This window comes from Tupaia chinensis, unplaced genomic scaffold (genome assembly GCF_000334495.1).
Source record: "Tupaia chinensis unplaced genomic scaffold, TupChi_1.0 Scaffold149851_1, whole genome shotgun sequence".
NCBI classification, from domain to species: Eukaryota; Metazoa; Chordata; class Mammalia; order Scandentia; family Tupaiidae; genus Tupaia; species Tupaia belangeri.
In genome coordinates, this window is record NW_006209696.1 from 1841086 (window position 1) to 1864294 (window position 23209).

The 23209-nt window shown below is 35.0% G+C and overlaps 1 pseudogene; it reads right to left on the reverse strand.

The window, feature by feature from the left end:
* Positions 1 to 22589: 22589 nt before the first annotated feature.
* Positions 22590 to 23209, reverse strand: part of LOC106734214 (histone-lysine N-methyltransferase SETMAR-like) — a 50789-nt pseudogene continuing 50169 nt past the window's right edge.

Below are 23209 nucleotides of genomic sequence, written 5' to 3' on the forward strand. Positions count from 1 at the left end.
GCTCAATCAAGCACATCAACATACATGTTATCATCAACAAAAATTTTCCATTTCTTGTTTCCGGGATAGGCATCTTTTTAAAGACAACCTGTTTTCTCAAGAACTAACACCTTCTCAGGAGCGTAAGAGCTCATTCCATGTTGACAGGTAGCGTTAGTATAATCATGAGGGTGCCTCATGATTCATTCACCATCCACTTGTCCTCAGATTTTAAATGTGTCATCACCTCCCAGTGCTATTATATTAGAGACCAAATTCCTAAATATGAAACTTTGGGGGCTAAACCATTATTTAAACCATAACAAGGACCATTTGATGGATACTTTGAGTAGTGAAATGCTGTTAACATTAGGAATGAAATCTTAGGAATTTGGCCAAAGTTTCAGACTATGAGAAGTAAAGTAATAAATTTTTCCTCATGGAGACACCTGAAATCATGACATTTCCACACTTATTAATTAATTTCAAAGGCGGTTTCCTCCCTGATTAAGTGTAAATGCTGCTTATTGGGTTTATCTATACCAGAGTACTCTGTTATCTAATGGTTGGCCCTGATTTAAAAAAAAATTTTTTTTAGAGGTTTTCTCTATAGGGCGTGTGCACTCGCCAGACGGACAGAGAGAGACATAGAGACAGAAAGCGAGAAATCACCCCCCAGGGGGGATGGTCACGCCACAATCCCGTCTCCTCCATTCTCCTCTCGGGATCTTGGGCACGCACGCACATGCGCCCAGCATGAGTTTTAAGCCACCGGGTCTGGGACGCGAACCGCGGTCAACTATGTGGGAGTCCAGCAACATAGCCATTACGCTAACTGCTGCTTCCCAGATTTTTAAGAATTTTTGTGTGATTCTATTTTTCTTGAATTTTTATTGTTCTACATTTCCATAGTATTATAAAACTTTGTCATTTGCCTGTTCACTGCTATCCAACTCAAATAGTAGAACATTGTAGATACAGATATGAGGGAAGCATCCAGAGATTGTGCCCTTTTTTACGGATAGATTATGGAGACTTACAAATTCTTTTCTAATAGACAAGTTACATTTTAAAAGGAAGAGTTCATTTCAAAAACAATAAGAATAATTTTGTGCTACAGCTTCATATTTTGAAGGAATAAGTGAAATAATAAAAAATTCAAATTAATCATTTGAACAATTTGATTTTAAAATTAAATTATTAGAATTAGAAAAAAAATTGACAAATATAGGATTTATTCATATAATGGTTATGGTGGTTTTGTTATTTATTCTATTTTACTATAGTTAATAATATTTTATTTTGTTATTTAAATCCTATTTGCTTTCTTCAAAATACATTGCTTTACATATACAATGCCCATTAAAGCTATGGCTTTCATATTTTGCTTTACACAGTAATTGTATTTACAGCACTTAGCACAACATAATGTACCATAATGTAAAGCACGGACATACAATTTTATTCTTTCACTATGTGCAGGTGTCTCGGTGCTGGCTTATTATAACCATTTGCAAAAATAAACTTGAGATAATATGCCCAGTAAATTTTCATCATTAAATAGTTTCAATGTAAAGACATTTATTTTACTGAAATGATGCATTTGAATGGGTACGAATAAAGCTTTGAAAAATATTTCTGTACATACTCTGATCATTTCTCTAGAAAAAATTCTACTATTCTTTTCTCGTGCTATGTTTCTCAAATAATTGACCTCACTACTTATATACTGTTTAAAAAGTGGAACTTGGGGACAGCAGGTGGTTAAAGGGCCCTGGACTCCCACATGACCAACTGTGGTTTGAGTCCCAGACCTCGCGGCCTGTCTTTTCACTCCCCACCCCTTTCACTCTCTCCCTCTGTGATTAAATATAAATAAATAAATAAGTTAAATAAAATAATTCTTTATAAAAGTCGAACTTTTAAGTCATATTTTCCCCTCAAATTAGACAAACACAAAGGAGCACAATGCCATGTTGTTGCTCACTGGTATGTTTAAGTATACTCAGCAAAAACCCATCTGATAAAATTTCTACATTCCTAAAAAGATAACCTGCTACAAATAATCTCTGCTTGACTGACATTCTGTCTCCATCTCCTGTTGTAATTATCATTCCTTAAAATAAGTTTTTTTTTTTTTGTCTCTGGATATGGGAAGTGAGATACATATGATATTTAGATTGTTATCACTCCCAATCATTATTAACAAGTGCATGTTCCTGAGTTCATTGGTCTTGAGGGGTCAGGATCTGAGTAACTACAATAGAGGCCAGGTAAAATTTCCTGGACTGCATCAGTGGTGGAGTATTGATCAAGACTTGCTGACTTGCATGGACAGCAGAACAGAAAAAGCATTCATATCAAGGGTCAGAGAGAGGACACTGGGTGCTCCAAGTTGGATTCAGGGGTGCTAGAAGGGATGCTAGAGGGCACTGAAAACAAACTTGGCCTATTTCAACATTTTGCTTACTGCCGTAATACACCTGTGTAAATGTCTCCATTACCGATTTGTGCCTGTCACACCTGTCATTTTGACACATCATCATTACCATCTGCATCATTTTTTGCAGCATGAAACCTGATTGCTGCTAACTATCCTTTCCCATGCTTTAAAAAATCTCCTTATATATCCTTCCTCATCCCTGATTATGGCCTTTAATTTCTCCTCTGTGTCTTCTCCACTTCAATCCATTAACATTTAACTTTATAATTGACTTCTATTCTTTTTCCAACTTAGCAGTTCTCACTTTACTCTAGAGATACTTCACTTACAACTGAATACTGCTTGGCGGCTGTGATTTCTCCTCACTTAAAAAATAAATTAATTAAAGATAAATACAAATTTCTTAGAACAGTGTAAGTACTAATAGTTCATTGAAAGAACACATGTTTGCTGGCTTCAATGTGTAAAATAATTTAGTGTGTGAAAAATAACTAGGCAGATTTAGATAATTCATATATGAATATGTTTATTTTTCTTGCAAACGTATGGTAATATGGATATAAAAATTACATCAGAATGAACTGACTATATAGTAACCTGAATCTGGGTATCATTGTGATAGGTTTTGTTGTGTTAGTTATCATCATTTTGGAAAACAGAAATGTAATTAAACTCATGTGTTCCCCCATACTCTATATCCTCTGTTTTAATTTTTATTTAAATAAATGCCTTGTAATGATTTTTATAGTTTGGTTAATGGTTTACCTCCCCAAATATTCATATTTTGGAATTTTTTCTCCAGTAAAATGGCATTGAGAGGTGGTAAGAACTTTAAGAGGTAAGGCAAAGTGGGCAGTGATTGGCTCATGGAGGTATTGTCTTTATGAGTGGATTAATAATGTCCAGAAAGATAGAAATGAGTTCTAGATTTCCTGAGAAGTGGCTATTTCTTGGGAGAACAGGTTGTAATAAAAGAGTAGTTGCCTAGGTTTCTCCCTCTCCATGTGTGCACCGTCATCTCCTTATCATGATGTAGGGTGTCCAGATGCCCATCTCGTATCTTTGACCTTTTCAGTCACCATAATTACAATCAAAATAAACCTTTATTCATTCATTATAAATCACCTAGTCTCAGGTATTTCTGTTAGCAACACAATAGCAGACCAAGGCAAAGAGCCAGGGTTCATTTTAAGCGGAATTCATAATATAAGGTAAGAGACATCATAAGTACCACCAAGCAATAGCAGACAACAAAAGTCAATGAGTCATCTTTGATTTTTTCCCCTCATCCCTACATTCAACCCACTAGCAAGTATTTTGGCATTTCTTTTGAAATATATGTTAATTCTATTTTTTCATGCCCATTTCTGCTGCTTCCATTATAGCTGAAATGATTATCTTGTCTTTTCTAAAGTAGTGTAGTAGTCTTTCTCATAGATTTTAGTTTTTTTGCTCTCTCCTCCAACCCCTTAATCTATATAGGCAGTCTTAACATTTTTCTTTCAGTCTGATGAAGCTGTTTTCCAGAATAATTGCTTAAAATAAAATAATAAACTCCGGGAAAATGATTACATTCAAGTGTCTTCTGAATTATTATTATATAGTTATTTATAATCTAGCAAATCATTTAATTTCACTATCCTAGTCAATTGCCTTTGAATTAAGAAAAAATAAAAATAAATAAAAATAAATTTAAAAATAAAAATGGCAAAAAAAGAAAAATAAAGAAAATCTTATGGTGATCAAGATTCAACTGACCTACCTCTTAGTCTTTCTCTTTCTTATCAGTCTCTAGGTAAATACATGATTTTCTTTACCTTCAATATCCAAACTCTTTCGTCTCAGGGTCTTTGAACTTGATGTTCCTTATTTCTTTTTCATGTGCCACTTTATATCCTCTGCCAGGTAGTACTATTATTGTCATCCATTCAGAATTTTTAATGTAAAGGTACATAAACTGTTGGTTCTAATAATAACGATTAAATTACTAATAGCATTTAAGGAAACTGCATTAAAAATCATTTGTTGAAGACATTATCTCAAGAACATTTAAAAAATGGGATTTGCATTGGGTGAAATTTTTTTTACTTTTTCCCAAACAATATAAAATACTTTGAATTTGGATATAATAAAAATACTGTATATTTTCTTTTTTTATTACTTTTTAAATTTAAATTGATTGATTTACATTCAGTCACTATACATCATTATAGCAAACAAAATGAGATTTCCCATCCAGAATACACTGTATATTGGCTCAGTCAAGCACATCAACATACGTGTTATCGTCAACAAATAATTTTCATTTCTTGTTTCCTGTATATTTTGTTATTTTTGCCATCCTTGATTCCCTATCTCTCACTCTCTGCTGTGTCTCACCCTCCTCCCACACTGTCTCTGCTATCCATGGTTGCTTTCTTTGCTTTCCCTTCCCATTTTATTTGTTCACTAATGAACTTAGTCTAAATATTTCCATTATCAAATGAAGCTGATATATACATATCCATGAACACAAGTCTGACTTTAGGCATAAACTTCAATGAGTAGAATGAACATATTATAAAGTAGCAGCTAGCTGGGACTATATAGCTTACTGCAGTCATCAAATATGCATTTTTTTAATTTCAGGAAAAATAGTTTTGGTGTTTTTTTTCTTCTGAAACAATTTTTTAATTAATTAATTTATATATTTATATATAAATATATAGATGTATGAAACTGCACTTTCCCACCCTCTTCTCACACTGTATCTGGTGTCTATAGTTGTCTTCCACTCCTTTTTCCCCCACATTTTACTGAGCACACAATTTCTTAAATATTCTAAATACTTTCAATAGCAAGTTCAGCTGGTAATTCCAAGAACAGCAGTTTTGAATTGGCAAGGAAATTTGCTTAAAACTTAAAGCCTGGAAACAGGTTAATATTCTGTTCAAATAGTAGGTACATGAACCTATTCACAGCTCAAGACAGGACAAAAACTCTTAAAACTGGACAACAAAGCCTAGAAGAAAAGCAGCAATATTTTAATCAAAAGTCACAGAATAGTAATTCCAGTTCAATCTCATGTACTTAATCTATCTTCTGTTGTAGTTCAATCTTCCCGATTGAATTCTGGGATATAATATTCATCTCCAGACTTGTCCCTATGATTAAGGTGCCATTTTCTTAATTTTTGAACTCTTATTTTCGTGCAAGTATACTTAATTTTCCTGAGATAGCACTCCCTTGAGAACTTCTTGGAAATCTACTCTGGTGCTGGTAAATTCTCTCAGGTTTTGTTCATTTTAGAATATTCTTGTTCCCCGCCCCCATATGAAGGATAATCTTGCTGGGTTCAGTATTCTCGTTTGAGATTGCTTTTCTCTTAACAGGTTGTATATATTTTCCCGTTCTTTCCTTGCTCATATTGTTTCCGATGAGAGGTCTACTGTTGGTCTGACGGGATATCCTTTGTAGGTAACTTGCTGTTTCTCTCTTGCCAATCTTAGTATCTTGTCTTTGTCTGTGGTTTTGGTCAGTCTGGCCATAATGTGTCTTGGAGAAGACCTTCTTGGGTTGATTTTATTTGGGGTCCTTTGTATTTCTTGGTACTAGATCTTTGAGTGCCTCTCTAGGTTTGGTAAGTTTTCTTGCAGGATTTCATGGAATAGATTATCAATTCCCTTATGAGTTTCTTCACCTTCTGGGATGCCTATTATGCAGATGTTTGGACATTTGATGATATCTAGTATTTCTCATATATTATTCTCAAATTCTGGGGCAATTTTCTCAGTCTTCGAGATGGATTTTTCTAGGCCAGCAATTTTCTCTTCTTCGTTTGAGATTCTGTTTTCTGTATGATCTGGTCTGCTTTTAATACATTCAAGAGAGGGACCAGTAGTTAGTGTAATGGCTCAGTCTTCGAGATGGATTTTTCTAGGCCAGCAATTTTCTCTTCTTCGTTTGAGATTCTGTTTTCTGTATGATCTGGTCTGCTTTTAATACATTCAAGAGAGGGACCAGTAGTTAGTGTAATGGCTATGTCACTGGACTCCCATTTAGTTGACCGCGGTTCAAGTCCTGGACCTGGTGGCTTAAACTCGTGCTGGGTGCATGTGCATGTGTGCCTAAGACCCCAAAAGGAGAATGGAGGAGAAGGGATTGTGGGATGGCCATCCCCCTGGGGGGTGATTTCTTGCTTTCTCTTCTGTCTCTCTCTGTCTTTCTGGCGAGTGAAAAAAAATACTTTCAAAAGAGATTTTGACTTCCTGTATTATAGTCTTCATTTCTAATAATTTCGTTTGATTCTTTCGTAAAGTGTGTAATTCCTCTTTTAGATCTTGCAAGAATTTCCTCACCTCCTGGAACTTGTCAGCTCCTTTCTCCTTTTTCTTCTGCAGTTCATTGTCTCTCTTTTTTTCCATCTCTGTTAGCTTTACCATTATGAATGTTTCTTTATAAGAGCTGTTGATAGATTTAAATGAGACACAGTTTTTATTAATATTTTGAAATGGCTTTGTTAAATCTAAAAAATAAAACAGATTACTTTGTGGCCTAATGAAGTATATGAAAAATAAAGTGTTTTTTATTTTAAAAATTTGCCAGAGGATACTCTTGCCAGAGAGAGACAGAAACAAAGAGTGAGGAAAAGTGAGAAACCACCTCTCATGGGAATGGTCATGCCATAATTCTTTTCCCTCTATTTCTCCATTCTATTGGGATTTGGGGACACATGCCCAGAGAGTTTCTCCAGCCTACTTATCTGGAACATGAACCACCCACAGTTGGCCATGTGATTCCAGCTGTCTTAATCACCACATCATCAGCTGGCTCTAAAGTTATCTTTTAACATATGCTCTAAATAAAAATAGTGATTCATGCAAATATCTCACTACGTGGTCTGCTAAACTCACAGTAAACATCAATAACAGAAAAAGGAAGTTACATTACTCATGCTTGCAAATTAAAAGGTAGTTCCAGAAAGAATAAGGTGTGCATAAGTTATTTAAAGAAAATGCTATAGCATTCATTAAACTAATGATGGAAAGATCCTCAAATTATATTGAAAGGAAATTTTCTTAGGGTCATAGTCTCCTTAAAGCCATTTTGTTTTGTTTAGGTTCATTGAAACTTAGCCTGCAATTTAATACATTAGGTATAGTATGATCAAGGAATAGAAAGGGATTATGAATTTCCTTTCTGAGAATTAAACAAAACAAAATAATGTCAAAGTTCCTTCATTAGATATCTAAAATGAAAATTTATTCAGATATTTTTATCCAAAATAATGTTATGTCAGTGTTAGGTTAGTTCCTTTGTGGTTTTCTGCATTTGAGCTGGAAACTAAGTACAGACTGAAGGAAGCAGACAGTAACCCAGAGGTAAAACTAGATGCTCTGTGAGTCAATCTCAGATGAGCAGGTTCCTGGTTCAGGTCTGGAGACCTTCCTGAGAATGCTGTGCATGTGCTTGCCCATGATCTGGAGCTGGCTGAGGTTGGGGATGGATTGTGACATTGGAACCCTGTTCAATGTATTTCTCTCCCACCCCTCATTTCTCTCACAGAGGAAAAAAAAAAACATGGGTTAAAAACATGGGTTATTGATTTTTAGTTGCAAATGGTAATATGAGTAAGAACATCACCACTTTACACGCAAATCACAGAATATATCGTATGAATTGTATCCGGATATTATTGTGAATTGATTTCTTTCCAAACAACATATGAGGGTATTTGAAAAATATTCATGGGGAAAATAGAGTGAAAGTGTGCAAATTTTGGTGCAGAAATTTTTTGAAATTTATTCATAGCTTTTTATAAGACGCATTTTTCATGAAGTTGTTGAAGATCCTGGTATTTATGCTGGCAACTGTGTCCTAGTCCCATGTATTATATACGTACATCTGAATACAAAAAAAAAAAAAATTAATCTCTAGAAAATCTCAAGCTCACTCGATTTTTCTATTTTTTAAGAAAAAAAAGCTTTAATTTTAAAATTATTTTGTTATTTCACCAATACAATATAAAGAAAATAAGTACAACTTAACATATACACCATGATTAGCAGAAATATTGAAAATAATAAAATGTGCCCAAGAATTGACCTAGGGTAAAAATTATAGAAATATGTGTAGTTTAACATTTTTTTCTTTTTTTTGGAGGTTTTTTTATTGTTGTTGTTGTTGTTGATGATGATGTTGTTGTTGTTGTTAAAGGGTGCTTGCATTCACCAGAAAGACAGAGAGACAGAGAGACAGAAAGTGCGAAATCACTCCCTAGGGATGGCCACACCCCAATCTCTTCTCCTCCATTCTCCTCTCGGAATCTTGGACACGCACACACACGCACCCAGCGTGAGTTTAAGCCATCAGGTCCAGGACTTGAACCATGGTCAAATACATGGGAGTCCAGTGACATAGCTATTATGCTAACTGCTGGTCCCAAGTTCACCTATTCTTGTCTTCATCAGTATAGTGTTATTTATTTAGAAAGATGTTTAGGGAAACACAATGGCTAAGTAGACATTGGAGGAAAATATTTAATAAAAAATGGACTTTCTTATTGATATATGCTAAAGTGAAGATAATGTAGAAGCCAGTTTCAATGTTAAAAAGTCAAGGTCATGTCAGGACCAGCAGGTGGCACGGTGGTTAAGTCGCTGGACACTCCCACATGGCCAACTGTGGTTCGAATACCAGACCTGGTGGCTTACTTTCTCACTTTCCTTCTCTCTCTCTGTATATCACTCTCTGGTCAAATTAAAATAAAATGAATGAATAAATAAAATTAAATAAATAATTATTTTAAAAAGTCAAGGTCATGTCATAGTCTTTTCTTCTGTTTTCAAAACAGTAAGTAATTATAATTCAAAGATTTGAAGACCAATGTCACATTTCAGAGAAACACCTATGCACTCCTAAACCTAATTTGAAATTCTTCAGTCTATGTTTAAGTGGAACATAATTGGAAGTATCTGTATAGAAAGTCTGTTACTAGCATTTTATTTTGTATATATGTCCCTAGGATTCAAAAAATTTTCTCATCTCACACAATTTGTTATCCTCAAGAAAAGAAGACCTAACTGCAATGTGTGTACTGCTAAGATTCTGTGCGCCACAGTCATTTAATACACAAGACATGATATGATCAAAGAATAGAAAGGATTACACATTTCTCTGGAACCACAAGTTCGAGCATGGTGATGTACATGTGTCATTCCAGCTCAGAAGCCTAGAAAGAATTAGAGACGGTGAGCCCGTTTTCTGTTCATTCGTTTTGCTACAGGGTGCATGTCTGAGCTGGAGACAGAGAAAGTGAGAAAGCACCTCTCAGGGGATAGCCATGCTCCAATCCATTCTTCTCCATTCTCCTTTTGGGATTTTTGGGCATGCATGCATATGTGCTGGTGTGTTTTTCTAGACCCCTAGATCCAGAACTTGAACTGCACAATTGGCCATGTGAGATCTAACCACCTTAACCACCGTGCCATTGGCTGGTCCTGAGCCTCAGTTTTAAAGGGGGAGGGTGAGGAAGAGCAATTTTTGACTGGGTAACAACATCACCATGACAATATGATTACCAGTAGACTCATTTGAATGTGATTTTATTTGGGCTAACACCTCTCTAAGATTAGTTTGACCACTTTATAATTTTCATGCATTTCATTTTTCTTTCCTGATATTTGAATATGGTTAGGAATGTATAGATCAACTTTTTGTTAGTTGCTAAGAGAGAAAACAATGAACCTTTTTTTTCTAAGTAGTTAATTGTTGTGATAAAATGAACCAGGAAACAAATCCTACAACACTTTTCTAGCATGAAGGAGTGATATGTCATGATGGTGGAGCTCAAGGTGTCTCAAACGTTTTATCACCATACTCCTTTATGATGACAGTGATGTATTTGTCCCAGGATGCATCAGTCAGGCGACAGTGATCCAAATAGTGCCAAGAAACTTGTGGGTGACTCATTTGTGCTTCAGGGTCTAGTTTTCTTCTTGCTGAATCCTGTCTGCCACTTTTTACCTCTCCTGTCTGAGACCATTGATGTTGACATTAACGGTGGCAGCAGGACCAAGAGAAGCCACTGATGTGCCAATGTAGTTGTTTCCTATGGAAGGTGAGTATGCCAGTGCTTGAGTAAACTGCTTTTCACAAGTGGTTCATACTCAACACTCAATATTCCAAAACTTTAAGTTCTCTCTCTCTTTCTCTCAAGATTTATATGTGGATTTAACATGAGCCCAAAAGAACTTATCTGGAGGATGATCTTCAGAACAGTAAATACTATTTACTACTCAGAATCACCTGTCTCTCCAGCTCTGACATAATAACCATGAATCAAATCTGTGAGCTTCGAACTATTGATACCTTTTTCTCAGGGTGAATTCCACCACAGAAGGCTCCTCATGTTCTTTCCCAAGCAAAATTGTTTTCTAGGCTATGCATAAGGTGGTTTCAAACTTGAATCCTCACTGCCTTAAACTTTGCCTGTCAATTCCCTTGAACACAACATGGCAAAAGACATAGAAAAAAATTTCAACACATGAAGGCATATATTGCTGAATATTGCAGTATTGGCACAAAAGCATATGTTAGTACTCTGTCTCTTTCTCTTTTTAAAACCAGAATCATTAATTCCCAGGTTACATCACTTTAAAGATACACTGCTAGTGTTCCCTACAAATTAATACTGATTTTTTCATTGTACTTTGCTCCACTGAAAGGAAAAACAAATGGAAATAAAAATATTATACCAATTGCAATGTTCAATAAATTAATGTATGGGTGTGTGTATGTTAATGCATATCTATGCATTTAAAGGAATACTAGACTATTCTTGAATGGAAAACCAGAAAACAGAATAGGCAAATAGATAATATCACAATAAAAAAATTCTTCATTCATTTTATTATGTCATTTTAACAATGGTAAATAAAAGTTATGTTCATTGCTATTCTCCTGTTGAACCTGTGCATTTTTCTCCAGAAAATAAATGAACTGTACCCAATAATATTACCATTGGAACAGCAAATGAAAAATAGAAAAAGCGGAGCGAATGCACAGCTCTGTCATTTACATTTGTACAGTTATTCTATGCTTTTGGCCTTGATTTGCTCAGTTTATCATTTATTGTGTTCCGTCTCTCTTACACTAAAGAATTTTTTAAAATTCTTCGATGTAGTCTTAAGTTTTCTCCATTAATTTTGGCTGCTAGACAACAAACAAAACCAAAATTAAAAAAAAATACTAAATCGTCATATGTTCCTTGTTTTCTTAGGACATTTATCTCTAACAGATAGATTTTTGTTTTTCTATCTACATAACAATCGCAACCCATTTTAAGAGCATCAAATTTTATTTTTGGATTTATTAAAGTTAAATGTGATAGTAATTTTTCACCATATCCATATTCATTTCTATTATTTCCAACAAGTAAGCAAGTTTTTAATTGCTTACAAAGCACAAGATAACACTTTTTTATTTGCAATAATTTTTATATGTAAAAGTAAATTCTAAAAATCTATATTCTATAATACTTTAGAGTAATTGTCTTCTGTTTTCATGAGTTTCTTTCTTTCTTTTCTTCCATGAGCTAGAGGGAGAGAAACGAAGACAGAGAGATAGGCAGCCCTCCACAGGTTGCAATAGCCACATCTACAGCCACTATTAAGCTGGCTCCTTTTCGTAGGCGTATCAGTGCTCGGTGTGCTCAGAGAAGTGTCTGGACGCAAGCCTAGAACTTTCCCACGTAGGGCAGCCATACAGGGCATCGTATTTTAATACCGCTGTCACTGTCCAGTCTTGTGGTCTCCTCTTTTGCCCATGGTCCAGTGGTGGGCCAGTGAAGACCACACTTGCTCAGCTTTACAAAGAGGTCCAATCTTCCACCACTGGGAGTGGATTGAGGGAAATAAGTTAAAAGTCAGAGAGTAAATGAAAGCTGGAATTTATTTCCCTACTGTGTACTAACAAGCTCCCAAGGTGCGAGTAGTAACAGTCTATGCAGCATGAATTTTCACCCATGTATTGAGGTACAGCTCTCCCTTTTTGTATAGTCATGTCAGAGGGAGCCTATGGGAAGCCCACTTTCCACTATCCAGAGCAGTGGAAACCATGAAAAATTCACAAATACTATGAAGAGGAGAAAAATTTTCTATACTAATGATCAGATATAAAATAAACATAGAATTTTCAATACCTTTTAAAGCATCATGTACAACTAAATAGTTGTATTTATTTAAATGTTTTAAAATAAACAAAAAAAGAAGTTCAGTCACATAAAGATGATAAAATTCCCTCAGAAATGAGGGTTTCATTTCAATCATTGCTAAATATTCTCTTACTGCATGATCAGATAACACAGATGTACTTGGCCTTTATAACTGAAGAAAGAAAGAAAGAAAGAGAAAGAAAGAAAAGGAGAGAAGAAAGAAAGAGAAGAGAAGGGCAAAGGAGAGGAAGAAATGAAGGAGGAAAGGAGAGAGGAAAGGAGAACAAAAAAAGAAATAAAGAGATTTGAAGAACAACTTGAATATACTTACACAAATTCTCAAGGAAAAGAAAAGATGATGAAAATAATGAGAGAGGAGAAAATAGTAAGTATTCATGAAAGAGAGTTAAAATTAGATTTGTTTTTGATTGGTATCATGGATCAATAACAATGAATACAGACATACCATAAGCATATGAATAACTAAATGTTAATCAATTCTAGGGGAAATGTTGTATAAAATAGTCCTAATCTAAACCTAAACTAAGAATAATTATCTTAATATAATTTTTTAACAATAATCTATGAAAACATAGTGCCTGCCGGTAGCATGAAGGTTAAGGCATATGGACATTCCCACATGGCCAACTGTGGTTCACATTCTGGAAAAAGATAAAAAACAAAACAAAACAAAACAAAACAAAACAAAAAAACATTGCCAGACCAAGCAGATGGAGTCTATATTACGCTTGGTCAAAACTTATTTCAGTGGGAGCAGTAAGTGCAATGGCTATGTCGCTGGGCTCCCACATATTCGACCACAGTTTGCGTCCTGGACCCAGTGGCTTAAAACTCACGCTGGGCGCGTGTGAGTGCATGCCCAAGATCCCGAGAGATTTGGAGGAGAAGGGATTGTGGCATGGCCATCCCTCCTGGGGAGGGTGATTTCTCGCTTTCTGTCTCTCTGTCTCTTTCTGTCTGGCGAGCTTATGCACCCTGTAGCAAAAATCTATTAAAAAAATAAATAAATAAAATAAATAAATAAAAAAACCCTTATTTCCATGCAGAATAGTTATTAGATACATATGATAAGTCTACACTAAAAACCACCAAACTGTCTTCCAAAGTCGCTGTATCCATTTTGTATTCCCACCACCAACTTCGTCTATCTAAAAATGTGCAAATATGACATTCATACACATTGCCCACAATTTGGCTGGATAGACATCATACAGTGCTACCTAAGTGATAGTGAACTTTTTCATTGAGTCTTTTTATTGAAAAAAAAAATCACATCAGAAAGTTAGGAGTGTGCAGATAGCAGTTGGCTAACTTTTTAAAAGGACTTTATTTTTAGGACATATTTAGGTTCATGGCAACACTAACGTAAAAAGAGAGAGAATTGCCATATGTCCCCAACCTCACAGGCATAGCTTTACTCACTACCATCAGCCAAGAGTGGCACAATTGTTAAACCCAATAAACTTACATGGGCACATTATTACCCAGAATCCTGTTTCCATTAAGATTCATTTTTCATGTTCATTGTATGGGTTTTGACAAGTGTGTAAGGAGGTGCAACCACCACTGTATTATTATACAGAATACTTTCAGTAAACTAAAATCCTTCCTGTTCTGACATGCCTCCCTCCCCACTGACTCCTGGGAACCCTGGTCTTCCTACTGTATTCACAGTTCTGTCTTTGGTAGCATGTCACACAGTTGGAATGAAGTAGAATGTGTATAATCTTTTCTGATTGATTTCTTTCACTTAACGATATGCGTTTAAAGTTCTACCCTTTCTTGGGAACAGCAGTTGGCATAGTGGCTATGTTATTGGACTCCCTTATAGTCCACCGCAGTTTGAGTCCCAGACCCAATGGCTTAAACTCACGGTGTTTGTGTGTGTGTGTGTGTGTGTGTGTGTGTGTGCGCGTGCCCAAGATCCTAAGAGGAGAATGGAGGAAAAGGGATTGCAGCATGGCCATCCATCTTGGGGGGATGATTTCTCACTTTATGTCTCTCTGTCTCTCTCTGTCTTTCTGGCGAAAGCATGCACTCTGTAGTGAAACAAACAAACCAAAAAAAACTCCCCCCCCCAAAAAAAAGTTCTACCCTGTCTTTTTATGTTTTGATAACTTTTTTTTTTAATTTTGAATAATATTTGAGGGTCTGGATATACCACAGCTGATCTATTCACCCCCTAAAGGGCATCATGACTGCTTCTAAGTTTGGGAAATCTAAATAAAGCTGGCATAAACAACCATGTCCAGGTTTTTGTATGGGCATAAATTTCCAACTCACTGCGTAAATACCGAGAAGCACATTGTTGGAACACATGTTAAGTGTATGTTTAATTTTCTAAAAAACTATCAAACTGTCTTCCAAAGTAGATGCCCCCATTTTGTATTCACACCAGCAACTCCTATTGCCCAACATCCTAGCCAGCACTTGATATTGTGAATATCTTGAATTTCAGTCATGTAAATAGTGTTTTAGTTTGTAATTTCCTAATGACGTGATATTGAACAGATTTTCATATGCTTATTATGCCATGTGTATCTCCTTTTAGGTGAGGCGGTTGTTCAGGTCAGTGGCCCTTTTTAAACTGTTTCTTTTCTTATTGTTGAGTTTTAAGAGTTTTTTTTTTCACATTTTAATAGTTCTTTTTGTTTGTTTGTTTGTTTGGTTTTTTTTGAGAGATTTTTTGCTATAGGGTGCGTGCTCTCGCCAGACAAACCGAGAGAGACATTTTTTTTCACATTTTAATAGTTCTTTTTTTTTGTTTTTTTTTTTTTTTTTGAGAGATTATTTGCTATAGGGTACGTGCTCTCACCAGACAAACAGAGAGAGACATAGAGACAGGAAGCGAGAAATCACCTCCCAGGGGGATGGTCATGCTGCAATCCCTTCTCCTCCGTTCTCCTCTCGGGATCTTGGGCACGCATGCACACGCGCCCGGCATGAGTTTTAAACCACCGGGTCCGGGATGTGAACCGCAGTCGACTACGTGGGAGTCCAGCGACATAGCCATTATGCTAACTGCTGGTTACCAATAGTTCTTTATCAGATATGTCTTCTGCAAATATTTCCTCTCAGTCTGTGGCTTGCCTTCTCGTTCTCTTGACAGTACCTTTCACAAAGCAGAAATTTTAAATTTTAATGAAGTCAAATTTATCAGATAATTATTTTATGGACTGTACCTTTGATTTTTTATTTAAATGTCATTGATCAAACTCAAGAGCAGCTCTAATTATATGTCTTTAAAATGTATTTGAATGATAGATTTACAATATGTATCAACTATAAATCTTCTAATTAGTTTCCAGTTCTCAGTCAAGGGTTGACACATAGTAGAGATATTTTATGGACAGTAAATTGTTTAATAACAATTTTATAACAGATAAAAAATAAAAGAATGCTTGATTAAATTCTGCTTAGCTATTTAGATACTGAGAGAAGTTTATTTAGGATGTAACTGGTTATCAGTTACCTTTAACGATATATATTTGAATGTATACACTCCTCTCTCCTGCCCCTCCTCTCTACACATGTTTTCTCTCATGTAGAATCAAGCTCATTTTTGGATCAGCTGGTGGCCTTGTGGTTCAGGCAGTTGGATCCTACATGGAATCCCAGAATCAGAAAAACAAGCCAGGTGAGTGTGCATATGTACCTAAAATCCTCCAAATGACCTTTATCATTACAGATTTGCAGTTGGGCCTCCTTTAAACTTCTTGAGTGTTTGTAGGCTACATAAACTATCTCTCTGTTATTTTTCTATAAGTTATTTCATATTTTTTCTATTTTACTTTATGTCTGTGGTTATTTTATTATCTTCTATACTCAAATTTCATCGGGGTAGCAGAAGACTCCTTTTGGTAATTTTTATGCTTCGTGACAGCCATAACTGGATTAAGACATAAATCTGAGGGTGGTGGAGTTAGTAGATATCAGGTACACTGCAGGGGTGGAAGGATAGAAAAAGGCCTGGTTACCGAATGTCTCACTGAGACTCCTTCCAAACAGGATGAGGAGAAAGAGATAAAGGATAAGCAAAAGGTGAGCATGAAATAAAATGTGGAGAATGTGAAGAATTATTTTCTACGGTAAAGATCACCAAAACTTAGCATGTACATATTGTGTGTAAATTATTGAACAAGAATTTTTCACCACTAAGTTTTGTGAGAAAATAACATGGATTCAGAGAGGCATCCATAGTGGCAAGTATTTAAATAAACTTCACGTGAGGTGTTGGGCAAACTGGGATTAGTGCAGATTAAGAAGTTTCTGCATAGAAAAAGACACAATGACTAGTGTGCATTGGAATGAGAGAATATTTTTGTAAACTATGCCTCAGATAAGGGACTGATAACCAGGATACACAGGGAAACCAAGTAGCTTCCCTCCCCAAGAAATGGTTAACTCAATTAAAAGATGGGAAAATGAGCTGAATAAACAATTCTCTAAGGAGAACATGTGCATATAAAAAATGCTCAATATTTCTCAGCATAAGGAAGATGCAGATCAAAACCACAATGAGATACTACCTAACCCCAGTCAGAATGGCAAAGATTAAAAAAAAAAAAAAGGAAACTCCCTAACCCCAGTCGAAATGGCAAAGATAAAAAAAAAAAAAAAAAAAAGTCAAGCGCAGGTGGAGCTGTGGTGAAAGAGGAACTCTCCTACACTGCTGTTGGGAATGAAAATCAGTCCAACCACTGCAGTGAACAATATGGAGGGTCCTCAAAGACCTATAAATAGAACTACCATGTGATCCAGCACTTCCACCCCTGGCTACCTACTCAAAGGAAAGGATAAAGCTCAATCAGAAAAGTGCTTGCACACCTATATTTATTGCAGCATTATTCACAATTGATTATACATGGAACCAACCCAAATGTCCACTTTTTTAGTGTGGCACATATACTCTATGAAATACTGCTCAGACAAAAAAAACAATAAACAAAAAACAAAACAATGTAGAATACTGGCATTTGATAGAAAGTGGATGAATATGAATATGGAAGATGGACTGCTGAGTGAAGCAAGTCAGACTATGAAGGAGAGACAGTGTATGTCTCCACTTAACATATACTGACTGTCCACACTTTATGGTTGAAACTGAAAGATAAGTGGACATACAAGCATTAAAAATGTAATGGATACTGGAAACAGCAGGGGAAAAGGTTAGGAGTTACACATTCATAAGTCTTTGTACTGAATAAAGAGCAAATTATTTCTGTTCAAATAGTAACAGATTTGTTCTGGATTTAACTCTTGTTTCTATCATAAGATTTTCACATTTGAGGGTTTTCTTAGCCTTTTACATGAGGCATTTATGAGCTACAACTATTATGATGCCCATATGGGCCTAGATATCTCTAATGAACTATTTAATCTAGAAAACATAAAACATGGCACATGATATTGGACTATAAGCGAGTTTATATTGTGCAATAATTACAAATCAGCAGATTTACTACAGAATTTTATTTTCAAGTGCTTTTCTATTAGACTCCCAGGTGACTCCTTTGACAACTGACAGAAGGATTTGGATATTCAGGTTATAGATAAACACCAGAGTTCAACACATCCAAATGTAGGACCTTAGAAAACATGAGCAAGAAAAAACACACAAGACAAGCAATGGTCTTTAACAGGGAGGAGAGGGGCCTCACAATCTCAGAGGAATGCGGCCGACTGGTAGATTCTCCTTAAATTTATTAAGGAAGAAGGTGCCAGAGGGGCAACAAAATTTTTGCGGCTGCTGAGATAGGAATAGGACTGTGAGACATGTTTAGGGAATATGTTGAGCTTTTGATCTAGCCAATGTGGTCATATGATCCTGTTTTCAGGAGAGAATGAGCAGTGTTCTTTGTTTATTCACTCTGGTATGTACACATCAACCATCTCGAGGTCAGACTGCTGTGCAACAAACCTGTCTTATGCTTTCCATTCTTCTTGGACAGCGTCATTTGAAAAATTACCTTGTTGAACTTCTATCCTGAGTGTTTTTTTCCTGATACAAGAGAATTTCTAGTGAAAATAAGAATTCTTTTCTTTTTAATTTAATTCAATTTTAAAAATTTATTTTACATATTCAATCACTACATATTGTTACAGTTTATAAATTGAATTTTCCCATTCATCTCACATGAATACACTATATATTAGCCCAGTTAAAGATATTATCATTCACATTACCATCAAAAGATAATTTTCCATTTTTGAGTCTCTTAAATGTTTTACTTATTTATTTTTCTCCTTGATCCCCTTCCCTTGAAGATAAAGTTTTAACCCTTGACCATTAGAAGCTGTTTACCAAGATAAATTCTATATCCATTTCTTTGTTGATTTTTATAACTCACATTCTGTTTGTGGCTAAATGTAGAAGTTATTGTTTGTCGTTTTCTTTTGGTAAAACATTAACAGAGATTTTGTACTTACACTACATATGAACAATTTTTTTAAAATTCATTTCCAAATCTAATTTAACCATGTCTCAGTTGTATTTACAGATATTTTATTGAAATAAAACAATGGTATTATAAAATAACACTTAAAGTTTAGTGAGCTTTTCTATAATGTACGGACATACATTCATTACATGAACATCTGTTATGTTTCTTAGTATTCACCATTACTTTAACAAAGCAATTGTGTTTATAAGAAAATATAAAAACTAGGGAATATACTTTTTAGAATAAAGTGAAGAAATTTACATATACACATAAATATATACATATATATATATATATATATATTAAAATTTTTGAGATAAAACACACACAGATCTCCTTTGGTCCCAAGGGGTAGTGAAGAGAAGGGCAATTAATGCAAGAACGTACAAAGTAAACAATTAGAAGAAGCAGAAAAGTAATGTTTATAAACATATTTAAAATTACAGATTATTTTCTAAATAATTATTTATTTAAATTTATTAATCATTATTATTTTTAAAATTTGCTTTAGGGCATGTGCATTCACCAGAGAGAAGGAGACAGAGAATGAGAGAGAGAGAGAAGGAGGGAAAGTGAGAAAGCAAGTCCTCAAGTCCAGAACGAGAACCACAGTAAATCATGCCGGAGTCCAGTTTCTTAACTACCATGCCATTTGCTAGTCCCAATGGATAATTTTTAATAGATAAATAAATAGTGATACATATAAATGTCAAGGATATTAGAACATAAAGATGGGGAAATTCCCATTCAAAAAACAAACTTGTTAATCAGGATCCAATTGGGAAAGTCAAAAGTATGCATTAAAAAATAAAGCATTACTTCAAGTAAATACTTGTATGATTTTTCTTTATCTGTTCTTTTATGTAAAGGAACAACTAAAAATGCAAAGAGGATATGGTGAGGCCACCTATCAATTAGCAATAGTAGTGTATTATTAGGTTGGTGCAAAAGCAACTGCAGTTTTGGACTGTGAATTTTATATTATTATAACCAAGGTCGAACATGTCTTTATTAATCAATATAGAAATCATTACAATCAACATATTTTTAATTAATTTACTTATTTTACATACTTCACTGAACATCACCACAGCATACAAAATGTGATTTTTCCAGACAGAATACACTGTAAAGTGGCTTAATCATACATGTTATCATCAACAAATAATTCTCCATTTCTCCTTTCTTGTATATATGTATTCTCCCCCTATTTTTTACCCTCTGCTATTTCCCATCCTCCTCCCACGCTGTCTCTGCTATTTGCAGTTGCTTTCCATTCCTTTATTCTTTCTCATATTGAATTGATTCACAAAATAGCTTAATTAATCTAAATATTTGCAACAGTAAGTTCAGCTAATATATACAAATCTGTGAACAAAAGTTGTCTTTAGGCATGAAACTCTGGGTAGAATGAATATACTATAAAGTAGCACATAGCTGAGGCTATATAGCTTATAGTGGTCACTAAATATATTTTTTTAAATATGCTTTTTAATTTCAAGAGAGGCAATTTTAGCTTTAATAAATCAAAATCAAAAAAATTTTATGAGAGCTTTGCTTAATACTTAAAGCTAGAAAAATAGGTTAGGATTCTGTTCGAATAGTAGGTGCATGGCCCTGTCCACAACTTGAGAGAAGACAAAACTCCTTAACATTGGAAAATAAAGCATAGAAGATCAGTAATGTTTTAGTCAAAAGTCATAAAATTCTGTTTCACCAGTTCAGTCTCATGTACTTAATCTATCTCCTGTTGTGGTTCTATTTTCCTGATTAAATTCTGGGATAAAGTATTCAACATCAGACTTGTCCCTATGATTAAGTTGGCCATTTTCTTAGCTGTTTTTGAACTCTTATTTCTGTGTGACTATATTTAATTTTCTTGGTATAGTATTCCCTTCAGAACTTCTTGGAGATCTGGTTTGGTATTGGTAAATTCTTTGAGGTTTTGTGTATCTGAGAATATTCTTGTCTTTTCTCCACATGTGAAGGATAATCTTGCCGGTTACAGTATTCTTGGTTGAAATTGCTTTTCCCTTAACACTTTGAATATATTTTCCCATTCTTTCCTTGCTCATATCATTTCCAATGAGAGGTCTGCTGTTAGCCTGATGGGATATCCTTTGTAGATAACTTGACATTTCTCTCTTGCTTGTCTGAGTATCTTGTCTTTGTCTGTGGTTTTGGTCATTCTTGCTATAATGTATCTTGAAGATCTTCTTGGGTTGATCCTATTTGAGGTCCTTTGTAATTCTTGGGACTGGAACTTTGAATGTCTCTCTAGGTTTGGGAAGTTTTCTTCCAAAATTTTATGGAATAGATTGTCAATGCCCTTATTAGTCTCTTCACCTTCTTAGATACCAATTATCCAGATGTTTGGATGTTCAATGGTATCTATTATTTCTCATATATTATTCTCATTTTGGGGGGCTATTTTCTTAGTCTCTGTGGTAGATTTTACTAGTCCAGTGATTCTGTCTTCTACATCTGAAATTAGATTTTCTGTATGGTCTAGTTTGCTTTTGATACTTTCAAAGGAGGTTTTTGACTTCCTGTATTAAAGCCTTCATCTCCAACAGTTTCATTTGATTCTTTTTTATGATGTGTATTTCCACTTACAGCTCTCGCAAAAACTTCCTCACCTCCTGGAACTCATCAGCTTTTTTCTTCTGGTGTTCATTGTTTCTCTTCTCTTTCATCTTTGTTAGCTTTTGTCACTATGAACACTCTAAATTCTTTATCCGACATTTCCGTGAGTTCCATTGTACTGTCTGTGGATGAAGAGGAGTTATTCTTTTCCCTTGGGGTGATGTATTTTCTTTGTTTCACATATTTCTTGTGCCTCTGTGGTGATTTCTAGTCATCTGATGGGTATTCGTTTCTTCCTACTTTCTATAAGATCAAACTGAGTGGTTAGAGGCGAACAAAAGAATGTGGTCTGTGAACTCCTCGGCGTTTCATTTTTCTCCCTTTGTGTTGCAGATTCAGTGGAAATTGAGGAATATGAGGACCCACATAGTATTTGGATTTTGACAACTTTTCACTTTTCACTTAGACCTGTCTAAACACTCAGTGTGTGGAGGGTGTGCAGCAAAGTGATGAGGTAAAAGAAAAAGGAAACAAAACAAAACAAAAAAAACAATAACAACAACAACAAAAAGCAGAGAAAGAAAACAAGATAAAAGAGAGAAAATAGCAAACAAACAAAAAATTGTTTATTTGTTAATTTTTTTTTAAATGAAAACCATTTGGCATGATCTCAGCTTTTATGGCGAACTAAGACTTCTGGCCTGCCCTTTCTGTTTGCCTAGATGAGACGGGGGAATGGAGGGGATTATTACCAAGATAAAGGAGGATTTCAGATCCAAGGAAAAAATTACCTTAAAAAATTTTGAAAAAAGAAAAATTTTTTTAAACTAAAAGACAGAAACAGAGAGAAAAGGACAGAGGGCTCTAATAGGGTGACTTCTCAGCAGAATATCTTCAGTGCTCTTATCCCTGGAATCACTAGATCTCAGCTCTTACAGCAGACTCCACAATCAACATATTTTTGCCAATGAGAAATAAGTTTGCTTATTTCTGTTACATAAATATTCATGTTTTGGGATTCAACAAACTCTTGGAAAGCGTCTTCTGCAGCCTGCTGGTTGTGGAAGAATTTTCCCTGCAAAAAGTTTTAGAGATGCTTGAAAAGATTGTTGTTTGGTGAGATATCAGGTGAATATAACAGATGAGGTAAAACATCGTAGCTTAATTCATTCAATCAACTTTTGAAGTACTAGTTGTGTGACATGCAGTTGGGAATTGTCGAGGGGAGGAATTGGGCCCTTTCTGTTGACAAATTTCAACTGTAGGCATTCACAGTTTTGGTGCATTTCATCAATCAATTTGCTGAGCATACGTCTCAGATGTGATGGTTTTGCTGGGATTCAGAAAACTGTGGTAGATTAAACCAAACAGTGACCATGATCTTTTATTAATATAAGTTTGTCTTTGGGAAGTGCTTTGGAGATTCTCGGCCCAACCACTTAACTGGTCATTTCCAGGTGTCATAAAACCTACTTATTTTCTTTTTCTTTTCTTTTCTTTTTCTTTTTTTTTTTTTTTAGCGATTTTTGCTAAACGGGCCGTCGG